We start from the raw sequence: 15,382 nt of genomic DNA on the forward strand, positions 1-15,382 counted from the left end.
TTGAAGAAAATGAAGAGATGTTTTTTTAAAACATCCTGCTCACACAGGTCTACGTGTAAGTATAAGAATTTTAAATTTCTAGGACAGCCAATAATCAGAGAACCATTAAAATTTTAGACATCACTCTCTTAAAAATGAATGATAGTTGCAAAATAAATTTTTGTGAAATATTAAAGATATTTGTTTATAGTCATGTACTTTTGATTATTTTCATCATTTATATAATGAATAAGAGAAGAAAAAGACAAGATATCCTGAGTAAATTGGGAACATGGGGACCTTGTGAGAGGGTTGAAAGGGAGGAGAGAGGTAGGGAGGGGAACAGAGAAAAATATACAGCTCAATAAAAAGAAAAAAAAAAGAGAGTTGGCTGTATCCATGTCAAACATATATCCATGTTCCCAAATAAAATGGCTCATTGATCCATACAATTTTTAATATCCTTATTAAAGGTATGTTTAGTTGAACATATAAAAGTATAAAATATAAAATAAATGGATTAGAAAATGAATTAATATGGCTTTCAAAAATAGTAGTCTTTGATATCTGTGTGTTCTATTAGAATTAATTTTTATCTATTCTAAAATGAAAATAATATTTATTGATTCTTCTTGTGAATAAACTCTTCATTTGAGTATTAAGTGAATATCTTCCATATCTATCATCTATCTATCTATCTATCTATCTATCTATCTATCTATCTATCTATCTATCTATCTAATCTATCTATCTACATGTCTATTATCTATAAATATAAATTACAAGCAATATATATATAATATTCTATACATAATATTACATATAATTTATAGTTCTATATTGTAATTACCATTTAAGACATTTATTGATGCTCAGAAAACACTTTGTGTATGTTTTTCATTAAACCATAATGCTTGTAATGATGATTAACAGCTTATAGTCTTAAAAGTCATATAAGAACTTCTTAAATGTATTATTATTATAATTGCTGATCAAAAGCATTACTGTAATACAAAGGACCTTTTTGGTTTTCTGTTTTTTCAACTTAATTGCAGTGTTGGTTGGGGAAAGGTAAGTGTTCCCTTGAGGAAACAGATTTGTGCTTTTCCCCCTCCTATCACTGGCCATCTAACTCACAAGAGCTGAGATGAAAGGTGGGTGCCAACTCTGCCCGTCTATATTTTGAATAATAACTAAAAGTTGGAAATGAAGCAAAAGAAGCAACACATAGAATACATTCTGATGTGTTCAGAATCTACACACTTTCAAATGAAAGAGAAATTTCTTATCAGTGTTGCTTAAAACAATGGTATTTTCAAGTAGTATTTTGGGGGCTCATCGATACATAGTATTTTTCAAATAAAATGTATATAACTTTATTTAAATAAAATTTATCATGGCAGAAACTTAGTTAAAATATACAGCAAAGGTTTATTAATGACTTGTGTTGTGTGTGTATTGTGCACAAACTACAGAGAGTAATGAAATGACATGCTATCACAAGAAAAATTAGCTATTAGGCTTTGAGTCATGGGTATATGCAATTCTAGAAAAATCTAGATCGTGAAAATCTTTAAAAGAACAGTCTTTCCAGATGATCAGTAACAGGAGTCTTTTAGACACGGAGGTAACCCTAGGCATTTAGAAAGATAATATTGATCACAGTGGTGTTTTAATAAACGAGGCATTGAGCAGGACTATTGGGAATTATCTTGAAATTAGTCTGAGCAGTAACTTAAGAAAGCAGTTCAGTCATATTATAGAATATGTGCAGATTATACAGGATATTTTCTTTAAAAAAAAAAGATAGGGAGACTTAGACAGTTTATATTTCAGAGCAGCGAGTTAGTTACACAAGTTGCCCAGAGCTGTAGTAATGAAAGGAATTGAGATCTGCAGTGGTGCCAAAATGTTTCTATCAATAGTCAGAAATATTGTCATGGGAATCTTAGAGAAGTGAGGCCAATGAGAGTACTTCATAGGTGCTTGCATTGGGAGGAATAGAGGATTAGCCTTTAAATTCCTCACAAGGATACTTCATGGGTTAAAATAAAGTTTTATTATTTACTTTATTTTTCATGATTAGAATATAATTACACATTTTTCACTTTCCTTTCCTCCTCCAAACTCTGGCACATACTTGTCTTTGCTCCCTTTTCACTTTATGGCCTCTTTTTATTAACTATTTAATAATTAAATTATTATAGTTACTAAAATATTAATATAATTAATTATACATATATTCCTGAAGGTCACAAATACAACTTTCTCAGTCTATACAAGATTACTTCTATGTATGTTTTCTTGTATGTTTTTGGAGATGATTATTTGGAATTGAATAAACAAATGGTGTGTTCTGGGGAAGACTATTTCTCATAATATACCTTTAAGAGCATTTTATTGTTCCACATCCTACCGTGTACTCAAATTTCCAAGGTAGTTAAAAATGCAAAAAGATAGATAGAAAACTAGCATACACACTAATAAGTGCTTAGGATTATTCAAACTAACTTTGGGGTCACTGACAAATAGAAAGACATAAAATGAAGAAAACACTGTGGAATTTAGTGAATTCAGCCGATCTGCACTGAATTGAGGTACTGTCAAATAATGAGGCAAAAATATCTTCCAGGTTCTTAATAGTATACAGTTCTGGGAATGAGACGACACCTTAGGGAAGGAGGTGGAAGTAGTTGCATAAAGACTATAGCTGAGTCTACAAAAAGACTCACTTCTGGCAAATGATCAGATATCCCCAGCCACAACAAAAATGAAAAATCACAGTGAGACACAGACTACCCCAACTGCTTTTAACCTGTCAAGCACACTGCTGATAAACCTTTATGAGACTTTGCTGATGTATAGGGAATTTGCTTTTTCCTGTATTTGCAAAATTGTGTCAGTACCCAATTAGCCCTGTGATTTAAGGAAAGAGAAGTAGCATGTAGACTTCTTTTCTTGTATCTGAAATAATCCTTCCATAGGACGCCTTATCTCCTTGCTTCAGAACATTATTTACTGAGAGCAAGCCATTAAATTGGAGTGATTATTTCTTATAAAAATTCTTCCTGATGAGTCCAAAGTGAAGATGTGGAGTAAAATTCTCAGGAAAATCCTCTGGTCATGAAATTGAATGCCTAATCTACAGAAATAATTCTAGATAGTGAAAGATCACTATCTAGTGATAATTAGAGTTCCAGTAATTCTTCTTACTATTTGGTAAGTGCCATTATACATTTTTTGTGTGAGGAAGACAATCATAATGTGATTTTAACTTACAACAACCAAAGTGTATCTACTTATTGCATAAAAGCCATTTACAAAGAACAATAAATCCATTGGTATCTCAAAACTCTTGCTTATAATTCAAATTCTTTAAAAGTTCATGTATATATGCATATTTACATATATTATATATATTCCTAAATATAATCTGCTCTGTTTATATAATGTTACTTACACATATGATTTTAGGGCTGACAGTTGACATTAGAGAATCAACATGCAATAACAGTGAATGAAAAAGAGGCCATAAACTTAAAGGAGAGTGGAAGGGATATGTGGGAGAGTTTGGCGGGAGGAGCGGAATGGAGAAATGTTGTACTTATAATATCAAAAATTTGAAAGGGTGGATGAATGAAAACTCTAAGAACATAATTCCCTCAAAATATCAGAGAATGTAAAAATAATGAGATTATGAATAACTAATCCCTTTGTGTCCTTAGTTTGTTTTTCTTTCTGATATCTGTCAATTTTGAAATACCTTATTATAAATGTCAAGTTATGACAATACATAGCAGTAATAGCCATTTATTCTCAGTGAAAATATGAAATAGAGTATCCTTCATAGAAATGTCAAATGACTAAGGAATAGAAGAGATATGTGAAAGATACTGTTTCTTACTGTCTTCATTTTAATTATAAATGCCTGTTTTCATCCATCATGGAAAATTAAGAATTGATAGGCGAGAGCATCTGGACATAACAAAATCTATATCTTTGTCCACTATTCTTTTCTTTTGACACTTCACTCTAAAGTAAGTTTCCAGCCCCACTCTCTCTTGCTTTTCAAAACCCACTTACACTTTGAAGAAAAAGAAATAGAACGAACTAAAATTGACATTAGTTGCAGGCAACAAATCAGACAATATCAGCGATTATGTTTCACACATTTGCTATTAAGGAATTACAAGCATAAGTTCAGCTACCAAACAGAGCAATCTAAAGTCTGACTTACCTGTAATGTCAAAAGCAGAGTCTTGGAGTTCCCACTGACTAGACTCACTAGAGAGCTCAGTCAGACTGGCTAAAGTAAAATCATTGTTGGAAGCCTGTTCGTGTCTAAAGACTTTGGGAGAAAGATTATGCAGCTCAAAATTTCCAGTTGACATTGCAGAAGTTTCAAGGAGCTGCATAAAACAGGACCACACTACTGCAGTCTTAAAACATCAGTGGAAAGAGTGAAAATCCTGACCAACTCGACTTCCTTGCAATTATGTTTACTTAGGAATCCAAGAGAAATAAAATCCTAAGGCAGAGGAAGGCTTTTATACCGACATCTCTCCTAGGCGAGTAACTTCCACAGGATGAATGGCTTTTAGTATTGCTTTCCTTGGATATATCTGGTGCTTTTAAAAGATAGCAGCACTCAGCCCTTCTCAAGGGAGTCTGCAGTGAAAACAAAATGGCTCGAGCGAAGAGATCTGCAAAGCTGTAGGAAGAGATGTTGTGTCTGCTTTGTATTGTTCTCTTCTTTGAGGCAAACTTTCCATAATTCAGGCTAGCCTGGGTCTCACTATGTAGATCAGGCTGGTCTCAAAGTTTTCTCAATCCTCAGTCTCCACCTACAGTATGCTGGGATTACAGGTGTGCAATACCATGAATTACAACAGATGTTTTCAATTTTGTTCTGGACTCTCTCATTCGTGTATTTGAAGTAAAGAGATCAGATGAGCAGTGCTAAGACCATTCAAGAAATTTAATTATGTCTGCTGGGTATTACACCACAAAAATTATTTAATTAGAAGTTAATTGTAAATTAAACTTCCTGTCTCAGCCTTTAACCCTTCTGGTTATTGAATAATGACTGACTGGGATTCTTTGTAGATGATGTTATAAACTGATATAGACTCTGTGAAAACCAGTATAGATTTTTCAAAAAGGAAAATATGACTTAGTTATACCAATTCTGACTATTTATATAAAGGAACCTGTATTATACAAGAGATACATGCTAATCTGTATTCTTGCTTCTTTATTTCATGATGTTCCCAGCCTTGGGAGTGGTTTGTGTGCATACACAAATGTGGGGTGTGTGTGTGTGTGTGTGTGTGTGTGTGTGTGTGTGTGTGTGTGTGATGTCCTTAATCCCTCTGGTTCCTACAATCTTTCCTCCCTTCTCTTTAGGAGATTTCTCAAGGTTGAACTAATGCCTAGCTGTCAGTATCTACATCTGTTCCCACAAGGAGCTAGATGGATGTTTTCTAATGGCAGTTGGGGTATTCACCAATCTATGAGTATAGCAGAAAAAATCATTAGACATCATTACATTTCTTTATTTCTCTTTTACTGGTACTTTTGAAATCATCATTTGGAATTTTACCAGTTTTGTCTTTTTCAGTCACGATAATTTTAATGATTTAGGAGATATACGATGCATTTCTTTTTTAAGTTTTAAGTTTTTTTATTATTTTCAAATACAATGGCGTAGACATGTATTGTAGATTTTACTGTGGAGGTTTTCTGATTGAACAGCCTCCAGTTGAAGATCTATTCTCCAGAATTACTCACTTTAGAAGAAATCACTGTAATAGAGGCAGCAACATCAGATCATACAAGGTACAGATTTATACTTTTACAAATTTAGCCATAAAGCTGAAAATGACAAAAGTGCTGTAGATTGAGCTATGAAGTTCTAAATTATTTAGTGTAACAATGGGCATAGTAACTGAATGAGATATAAGCAGGGGGCAGGAAGATAGGAATAAAAGAGAAAGAAACTTAAATAGATGAAAAGTGAAAGAAAAACTGAGATGGAGAAGAAAGTTATGGAGAGAACCAAAACTATGAAATGAAAAGTTAAATGAAAGCAAAAGAAATTCTTATAGTTGGAAAAAATTATTGCTTAAATATAATAAAGGTGATTAAAATATAAATAATAATGACCACAACTAGAAAGAGTGTATAAAGTTAGAGAATGCATAAAGGATAATAACAAATAAAATTTAATATTTAAAACTCAAACCAAGCAAGCAAAATACCTGTATGTTTGAAAAATGAAATTGGAAAGGATATCAGAAGGTGGAAGGACCTCCCATGCTAATAGATCAATAGGATTAACAGTAAAAATAAGCAGCCTACCATAAAGAAATCTACAAATTCAATAAAATACCCATCAAAATTCCAATGCAATTCATGTCTCCATAAAGGAAAATTCTCAGCTTCAAAAGAGAAAACAAAACACAGAATAGTTAGAACAATCCTGAAAGAATCCTTATCTCAAGTTATACTACATGGTTTTATTAATAAAAACAATGTAATAACTGTAAAAATAATATAAACAATGTAATAATGGCATAAAACAGACACATCAATGAAATTGCATTGAAGAACTAGATATAAATACACACACAACTATGAACACTTGATTTTTGATAAAGAAGCAGAAAATACACACTTTTAAAAAAACAACATCATTAACAAACAGTGCTTATACAACTGGATGTCTGCATATGGGAGAATGCAAAAAGATCCATATATAATATCCTGCACAAAACCCTACTTCAAGCAGATCAAAAACCTCAACATAAAACTAGGTACATTTGTCTTGACAGAATAAAATAAAAGTGAACAGCCTAGAACTAATTGTCACAAGTAATTATTTTATTTTATATTATTTTATTTTGTTTTCTTTTTCAAGACAGGGTTTCTCTGTGGCTTTGGAGCCTGTCCTGGAACTAGCTCTTGCAGACAAGTTTGGCCTTGAACTCACAGAGTTCTGTTTGTCTCTGCCTCCTGAGTGCTGAAATTAAAGGTGTGTGCCACCACTGCCCAGCTACAAGTGATGACTTTATGAAAAGAAAGAACACCATTAAAACAAGCATTAAAATCAGCAATTAATAAATGGGACATCATGAAACAGAAAGGCTGCTACACAGCAAGGGATGCTATCGTTCCAACAAAAGAGAAGCCTACAGTATGGGAAATATATTACTAACTCCACATTCAATACAGGGCTAATATTCAAAATATATAGAGATCGTTAAGAAACTTTTTGATATAAAAATCCAATTTTGGGCTGGAGGGTGGTAGAATACACCTTTAATTTCAGTACTTGGGAGGGTCAGGAGAGACAGTAGAAGAGGAAAAGTGAGCTAGGGAGAGGAGTGGAAAAATGCAATAAAAACAATATAAAACAAAGACTGGTAGAAAAAAATTTAAAATAGGTTGTTGTAATAGGGCTGCTTGTTTGTTCCCTGCCATTTAGCCCTGAAATAATCACATAGAAACTGTATTAATGATATTATTTCTTGGCCCATTAGCTTTAGCTTCTTATTGACTAACTCTTACATATTAATTTAACCCATTTCTAGTAATCTGTGTATTGCCATGGGTAAAGTTCTAGAGCCTGTGTGCTGCAGGGCTACATGGCTTCACTCTAACTCTGCCTCCTTTCTCCCAGTATTCATCTTAGTTTTTCCCCCCTCCAGCTCTGTTCCACTATAGCTCTGCTATAGGCCCAAAGCAGTTCCTTTATTAACCAATGGTAATCACAGCCTACAGAGGGGAATTAATCCCACATCAGGTTGTAAGTCTAAACAGAGAATGCTCAATAGAAGAAACTCAAATGACTTAGAAACACTTAAAGAAATGTTCAACAACCTTATCCATAATGAAAATGAAAATCAAACCTACTTTGAGATTCTATGTCACGCTTGTCAGGATGACTAAGATCAGTAACACAAGTGAGAACTCATGCTAGCAAGGATGTGGAAGAGGGGAACACTCAATGTTTGTGAGAGTGCAAAGTTGTACAGTCACTATAAATATAAGTATGGAAGTTCCTCAGTATGATGGAAATTGATCTACTTCAAGATTCAGTTATACCATGGCTTCTCTCTGACTCTGCCTTCTTTCTCCCAGCATTGTTTAGTTTTCCCCACCTAGCTCTATTATGCCCTATTACAGACCAAAGCAGATTCTTTATTCATTAATCTATTGAAGCAACATATACACAGAAAGACTTTCCATATCACCTCCCATTTTCTGTCTAAAAAATAAGGAAGATTTTAATTTTAACATAATAAAATTACATATAACAAAATAGGTATCTAGCAAGATTTACAATTACAGTATTTATATCTATTTCATATTTCATCATAATTAAGGAAAACTATTAACTATAACTATCTGTTCTTCAGCTCCATCAATGACTCCATAAGGATATATGTAACAGTGCTTGGCCCATTTCTATCTAGCCTCTTCTAGGCTAATTCTTACATATTAATTTAGCCCATTTCTAATCATCTGTGTAGCACCGGTCTTACTGGGAAGATTCTAGCCTACATCCATCCTGAGTCGGAGCTTCATTGCGTGTGTCTGCCCTGGAGAGGGGAGCATGATGTCTCTGCTCCAGAGAGCAGAGCTGTCGAGTCTGAGCTCACTTCCTCTTCCTCCCAGCATTCTGTTCTGTTTATTTCTCCCACCTATGTTTTAACCTATGAGGGCCAAGCAGTTTCTTTATTGCTTAACCAATGAAATCAACATATTGATATATGACACTCCCACATCAAGGAAGGTCATTGGTTAATTAATAAAGAAACTGCTTGGCCCTGATATGTTAGAACATAGGTGGGTGGAGTAAACAGAACAGAATGCTGGGAGGAAGAGGAAGTGAGCTCCGACCCCATTCTCCCCTCTCCCGGGCAGACACTATGAAGCTCTGATCCAGGATGGACACAGGCTAGAATCTTCCCGGTAAGCGCACCTCAGTCCTACACACATTAATAGAAATGGGCCAGCCAGTGTTTAAATGAATACAGTTTGTGTGTTGTTATTTCAGGGTGTAAGCTAGCCAGGCGGCCAGGAGCCGGGCTGTGGGAAGTTTACCTAAGTAAACAAGAAGTGCATTATAAGCAATTTACAAAACTCTAGAATTGACAGAGAGATCTTGCAGCCTGGACAGTCACACAAAGTTCTTTTGTAATGTTGTAGGCATCCATCTTCAGCCTATTAGACTATAGTATCCTGCAGACTTTTCCATGAAGCAGGAAATTTCAAAAATAGTTCTGCCTATATTGCCAGTTTGTCAGCCACTTTCTTCTGGGTCCTGCGGAATGTCTTGAAAACTCTTTCATGAAGCAGGAACCCTGAATGATCATCTTATTTTTATGCAAGTTCAGTAATCATTTCTTGTGGGTCCTACATGTTCAGTTCATACTGCTATCCAAGAAATAGCAGTTTTTTGCCCAAATGGCTCACAAACTCAATAAGGAGTCTCTTGGATGCCCATCATCCTCTTGAAATAGATTGATGCTGCCAGGAGCAGATGTGTCTCATGTCCTGAAAAGTTTTAAGTTATTAAAATATTTTAAATGCCATATTTTGCTGTCTTTGAAAGATCTGAATAATATCTATCCATCTGAAATACATCTTTATACATTCAGAAAACTGAACTAACATGACTACAAGCTTGACTATTATAGATGACTATCTATTAGCCTGTATTTCTTAATTACCAAATGCATTTTTAAATAGGCTGTACAAACACAATACCTTAATCAAGAGCAGAAATATATATGTGTTTCACATATATATCACAAAATTGACCTTAAATTTGTATCAATAAATCATGATCCATACCAATGCAAATAGTTATAGCATATACCCCTTTAAATGTAATCAAACATTTATAAATGATCATTTAGGGAATTTGGGTATTGCTTCTAGCTTTTCATTGGGTAAAGTATTTTTGGGGGTGTTCACTGTGACCTTTGGGGTTCTTGATCCATCAAACCACATTAGTCTGGAAGATATCCACAGGTTCTCATCCTCTGTGAAAACAAAAGAAAACCTCTTTTCTAAAAAATAAACCATATCTTCAGACTCAAATTTTGAACTTATGATGCTTTTAAAACATGTATGTAGCTTTAGCTTAGCATCCCATACAATGAAATATTTCTTTTTACTTAACTCTTTCACTGTTAAAAAAATCAAAGAAAACACAATAATATACATAATTCAGACTCTTTGTGTATATTCCATCTCTCTATGCCTTATTTTTCTTTACTCCTTTTAATCTATGACTGTCTGTTCTTTGTCTCTTTAAAGATTTTATTTTTTAAACTATTTATTTCCATTTATAACTGTCTATACTCTTTTACCTCTCTATCCCAAGCCTACATACATTTTTTAAAAATCTGTGTCTTGTTTAGAGGTCTTTTATGTCTGAAACTGTTCTATTGTGCATCTTTAATCCTTTTATGACCATGAATGTGTCCTGAAATGGTTGCAGAGGCTCTGGATGCTCTTCTCTCTACCTTTCCATATGGTGGAAGTACCATTACCACCCACTCTGGCAACACTAGGTAGGAGCCACACTGACCACTTTAACTCTGAGAAGGAGTGTGTAACGCATAAATCCTTTTAATCTGAGTAATAGCTTAATCTGCCGTGCAGAGCACTGCACAGCCTGTAAATATCTCTGTATGGTGGCAGGAATTCTCCATGCTCTCCTGCCTATGAACTCCTAGAATATATGATTCCATTGCCTGTCCAGCCAGGGTTCACTTAACCATGGGCATGGTCCCAGCTACTTTCCTCATGACTCCAATTGGGCACAAAAGCATCCAAACCTGGAGTGGGTGGTGGGCATCAGCCCCAAATGTTTCAGACCACATAGGCAAACCATTTTGTAGTAATACCAATAAAAGCAACACATATACCAAAGGACTTCCCACATAATTTTATTTTATATTTTTTGTTATATTTTATTATCTTTTAGAAGCCTGTTATTTCCTGATGAGTGACAGAAAGACAATGGATCTGGATGGAAAAGAAGGCGAGGAAGAACTCAAAGGAATAGATGGAAGGGATACGGTATTTAGATACATTACATGAGAAAAGAATCTATGTTTAATAAAATGAATTAGCAATAAAATGCAGTACAGTAATAACCTTATTGAACATGTGGTGAAGAGAAGCAATCATAAGAAACAAAATAGCTTCTGGGTGCAGCTGCTTGGTGGGTTCTTGAAATTGGGTACTACTAGGGATGATCATGGAAAGACTAGGGGTCTGTTTTAATGTGAACTTCCCTTTTATGTGGTTGCTGAATCTCTATTGGACAATAGCCTTACATCTTTCAGGCATCTATATACAGTGGCAGTTATCTTCTTTGCATTAAAGAGAAATTTCTTGATCATTTTCTTTATGATTGGCTAGGAAAGATTTTCTCACTATCCCAAGACTCTCCAGAGTTGTGCTTTGTGATGACTATTTTACTTGAGAAGTGTTTAACTTCAAAATGTGTCTGCAGTATATATATAGTAATCACAGGACTTTGAGCATTATAAGTAGAAGATCTGTCTTAAAATTTCCAAGGCCTACTGTGTGTTAATCTCCCTGCTGAAGGATTGATATTATGAGTAAAATGTATACCACTGGATCTTCAGGGATCTCTCAAGGGCAGTGAGAGATATTAAATAGACTCATAACCTGATCTTCTCCAGGCCTCTGACATATTAAGTCAAGGTTATTATTGTTGTGATGAAACACCATGTCCAAAGCAGTTGGGGGGGGGGGGGACGTTCATTTGGCTTATGTTTCCTTATCACTGCCCATCATCAAAGAAAGTCAGGAGAGAAACTCAAAGAGTGCAGGAACTTGGCAGCAGGAATTGACAACAGAGGCTCTGGAAGAGTGCTGCTTACTGACTTAGTCCCTCTGTATTGCTCAGCCTGCCTTCTAATAAAACCCAGGACCCTCCAGCCCAAGGGTGGTGCAATTCACAATGGTCAGGGCCCTACACCATCAGTCCCTAATTAAGAAAATGCCCTATATGTCTTTCTACAACCTCATCTTGTGAAGACAATTTTTTAATTGAGATCCCCTACTCTTAGATAACTTTAGCTTGTGTCACCCTGACATAAAATTAGCTGGCAGAGTCACGGAGCTTACAAATTTCACGGTATTTTAATTTACAGATGATATCTATTCTCAGCTGCCAAAATAAAGCTCTCTTTCTCCGTGTTCTTCCCAATCAAAACCATCCTTCTTCCTCCTCTCCCAACTCTGCATTTTAGCCAACCAGTATGCACTTTTCTAGTCCCCCACCACCACTAATTCCCCCCACTTTTTCTCACCTGGAAGCTACAGTGATTCAAACTGAGTTTCTTTAGCCTTCAGAAGTTCACTGATCTCAGTCTCACACCCTCACCTTTAGAGTAGTTTATTTTTAATAATAAGTTCTCAAGATGGCCTCCGGCTTCTACTCTAAAGCCACAGTGAGTGATAAAATGGGACTTCTTTCTGCTGCTGCTGCTTATTCCCAATGTCCAGTTGTTGTGAGTCACCAATGTCTCACAAACACCCATAGCTGGATTCTATTGGGAGAAGTAGGCTCTAGGTAACTCTGCCTTGCCATTCTCTGACTGACCTTCTGGATGTGGATTCTGAGAGCTCACTTCTAACCGTGGAAGCCCATGATTGAGCTTTGATCAAATTGCCTTGCTTCCATATATATCTTACTGGTATTTCTTGTTTCTTTTTTCACTTCCAAATCGCTTTCTGTGTTTCTCTATTTGGATGAATCTGTTTCTTAAATTTATCTCTATCTTTACCTGGCTTTTATGAAGAATACTCAAATCCATCCACTCTCTGTGGCATAAATCCTGCCACTAAGTATTAAATTTTAAAAATCACATCTATATACTTTAGAAAGTTTGTTCATGTGTGTGTGTGACACATGCTACTAATTTGCTTCATGACATTTGTTAGCACATATGAATTTATAACTCATATGTAAGTTGTTTATTTGATAATAATAATATTAATAATAATTAATAATAATATCCATATTGAAAATGATTTTTCTATAGTATATAATGTATATGATTTTACTGATGGGCATAAGATAGATGAAATTCACTTAAACATTTTTCTACTGATGTCCTAGATGCAAGCATTCTAAGAACCTTATAGAATGTTTGAAACAAAGAACTTCCAGTTGCTGTGGATACTCAAGAATCAGACACTCAGAATTTTTCTATTCCTTGGTCTTAGAGGTTCCATCCACCTTCAAATCATCCTGTATTCTTCGCTGGGCATATTCCATTACTTTATGTGATGGTTAATTTTAACTGTCAAGTTTGTGACATTGGGAGACACTTAGATGACAGTCTTTCAATCCCCTCTGTATAAGGGATTATTTGCCTGTGGGGATACTTGTGATGAATTATATCAATGTGGAAAGACCCATCTTCACTGTGGGTGGGAGAATACACTAGTCAGGGTAATTGTATAAAATGGAGAGAACTATATAAGCACAAATTTGCAATCATGTCTCTGCTTTCCTATGGCTACAGGGAGACCAGCTATTCCAAGCTCAAAGTCTTTTCACCTTTTCATCATGATGTACTGCAGTTTTGAATGGAGGGCCAGAATAAAATCTTTTCCCCTTAATTTTCTTTTTTCAGGGTATCTTGTCACAGGAACAGGAAGAGAAACTAAGATACCGCACCTAAAACTTTAATTTAGAACAGTTTCAGGAGATATTAGTGTGAATGTACCAGTATCCTTTCCCTGGTATCCACAATCCCTTCAAGTGTTTCTTCTTACGGCACAAACAGAATGTGGTGATGAATGTCACACAATTCTGTTTAGTTAACCAGGCCACAGCTATGTTTCTCTCAATGTGGGTCAGTTTATCTCTGTTAACTACAGTAATCATTCATTTGTTAGTAGTTCCCATAAATTCTGACCTTTTTTTCTTCTCCCTTTTGTAAACTTAAATTGAATTGTAAACTCTCCTTCAGCATACTAAATTTAGACAATCTGTTGCACTGCTGAAAAGTCAAGTGTATTTTACGTTATTTATACCATTTTAACATAGTTAAACTTTGTAAATAACTTAAACTTTAAAGATGAAAGTTACTTTTTGAAACAAGAATAGTATACTTGTTTTTCAATTATATTGATATTTTATAGGTCATTCCATACAGTTTTACAAATAGAAACAAAGTAATAAACTCTCTTTGTCTAAGATACTTTACAATCTCAAACATTGTATGCAATAATGAATACTACTTTTAGCATGGCTCCAACTCCCATGTTTATTCCCTATGCTTTCTCATGTAATACAGTTGAAATAAATGAAGACTCTTTTATCTTAATCTGAATGGTAAAATAGTAAAATAGTAAGAAATTGAGACACTTCTCCATCATATGGCTCATAGTAGATGGCGAGTAAATTCCTAAAGAACTTCCGTTAGGACAAACACTGATATTCCACAAACACACACACACACACACACACACACACACACACACACACATGCACGCTCACATACATGCACACACATACACACAGACAACAGCAATGCTAGCAGGAGAGTGACACTCTTGTTGGTTGATAGTGAAAACTGCTACAGTATTTTAATTCTCAACATAATATTGTTTATTCTTCTGTTGTTATTAAAGAATAAAATGCTTTATTACCAATAACATTCTTGACTGCTGGAGATATGGTATTAAAAATATAATAAAATTTAGAGTCAAAATTTAATAAAATATCTTTATTTAACATTTTAGCTAACATACAAAATTGGGTTTTATTGTGATATTCATACATAAAAACTTTGTTCTTTCTTTCCTGACCCACTTCCCTCCTGTTGCCCATTTCCTTTGCTGGTTCCTTTCATTTGCCTAATATTACCTACTTCTACTTTCATACACATGCACGTGTGTGTGCACACACATAGTAACAAAATAATGTAATATAATAATATAATAAAATTATAGTAACAGCACAACTTCCAATCTTCTGGTTTGTATATTATTTTTATCTCTCTCTTCACAATGTGTCCTGAGTCCTGGGAAAGGTGATATATATGTCTGGTGTGAAGTTGCTTCCTCAGCAGTCATTGTCATCATTGCAGAAAATAAGTAGAAATGTAGGATGAGGGTGACATTATTCTATAGGAATAAATACAAATAATCAAAGGGTCATATCATAAATAGGTTCCCACCAATGTCTCTACTACCCAACCAGGCTTCAAGCATCATGTCCACAGTACCAAAAAGAAATTACCTCTATGGAACAAACCTCAAAACCATCAGAAAACACTTCCTTACTTCATAACAGTCATACAGAACTAGCTTTTTGGTCATGAATTTCTTTAGTTTA

The sequence above is a fragment of the Microtus pennsylvanicus genome, chromosome 2, assembly GCF_037038515.1.
Source record: "Microtus pennsylvanicus isolate mMicPen1 chromosome 2, mMicPen1.hap1, whole genome shotgun sequence".
NCBI lineage: Eukaryota > Metazoa > Chordata > Mammalia > Rodentia > Cricetidae > Microtus > Microtus pennsylvanicus.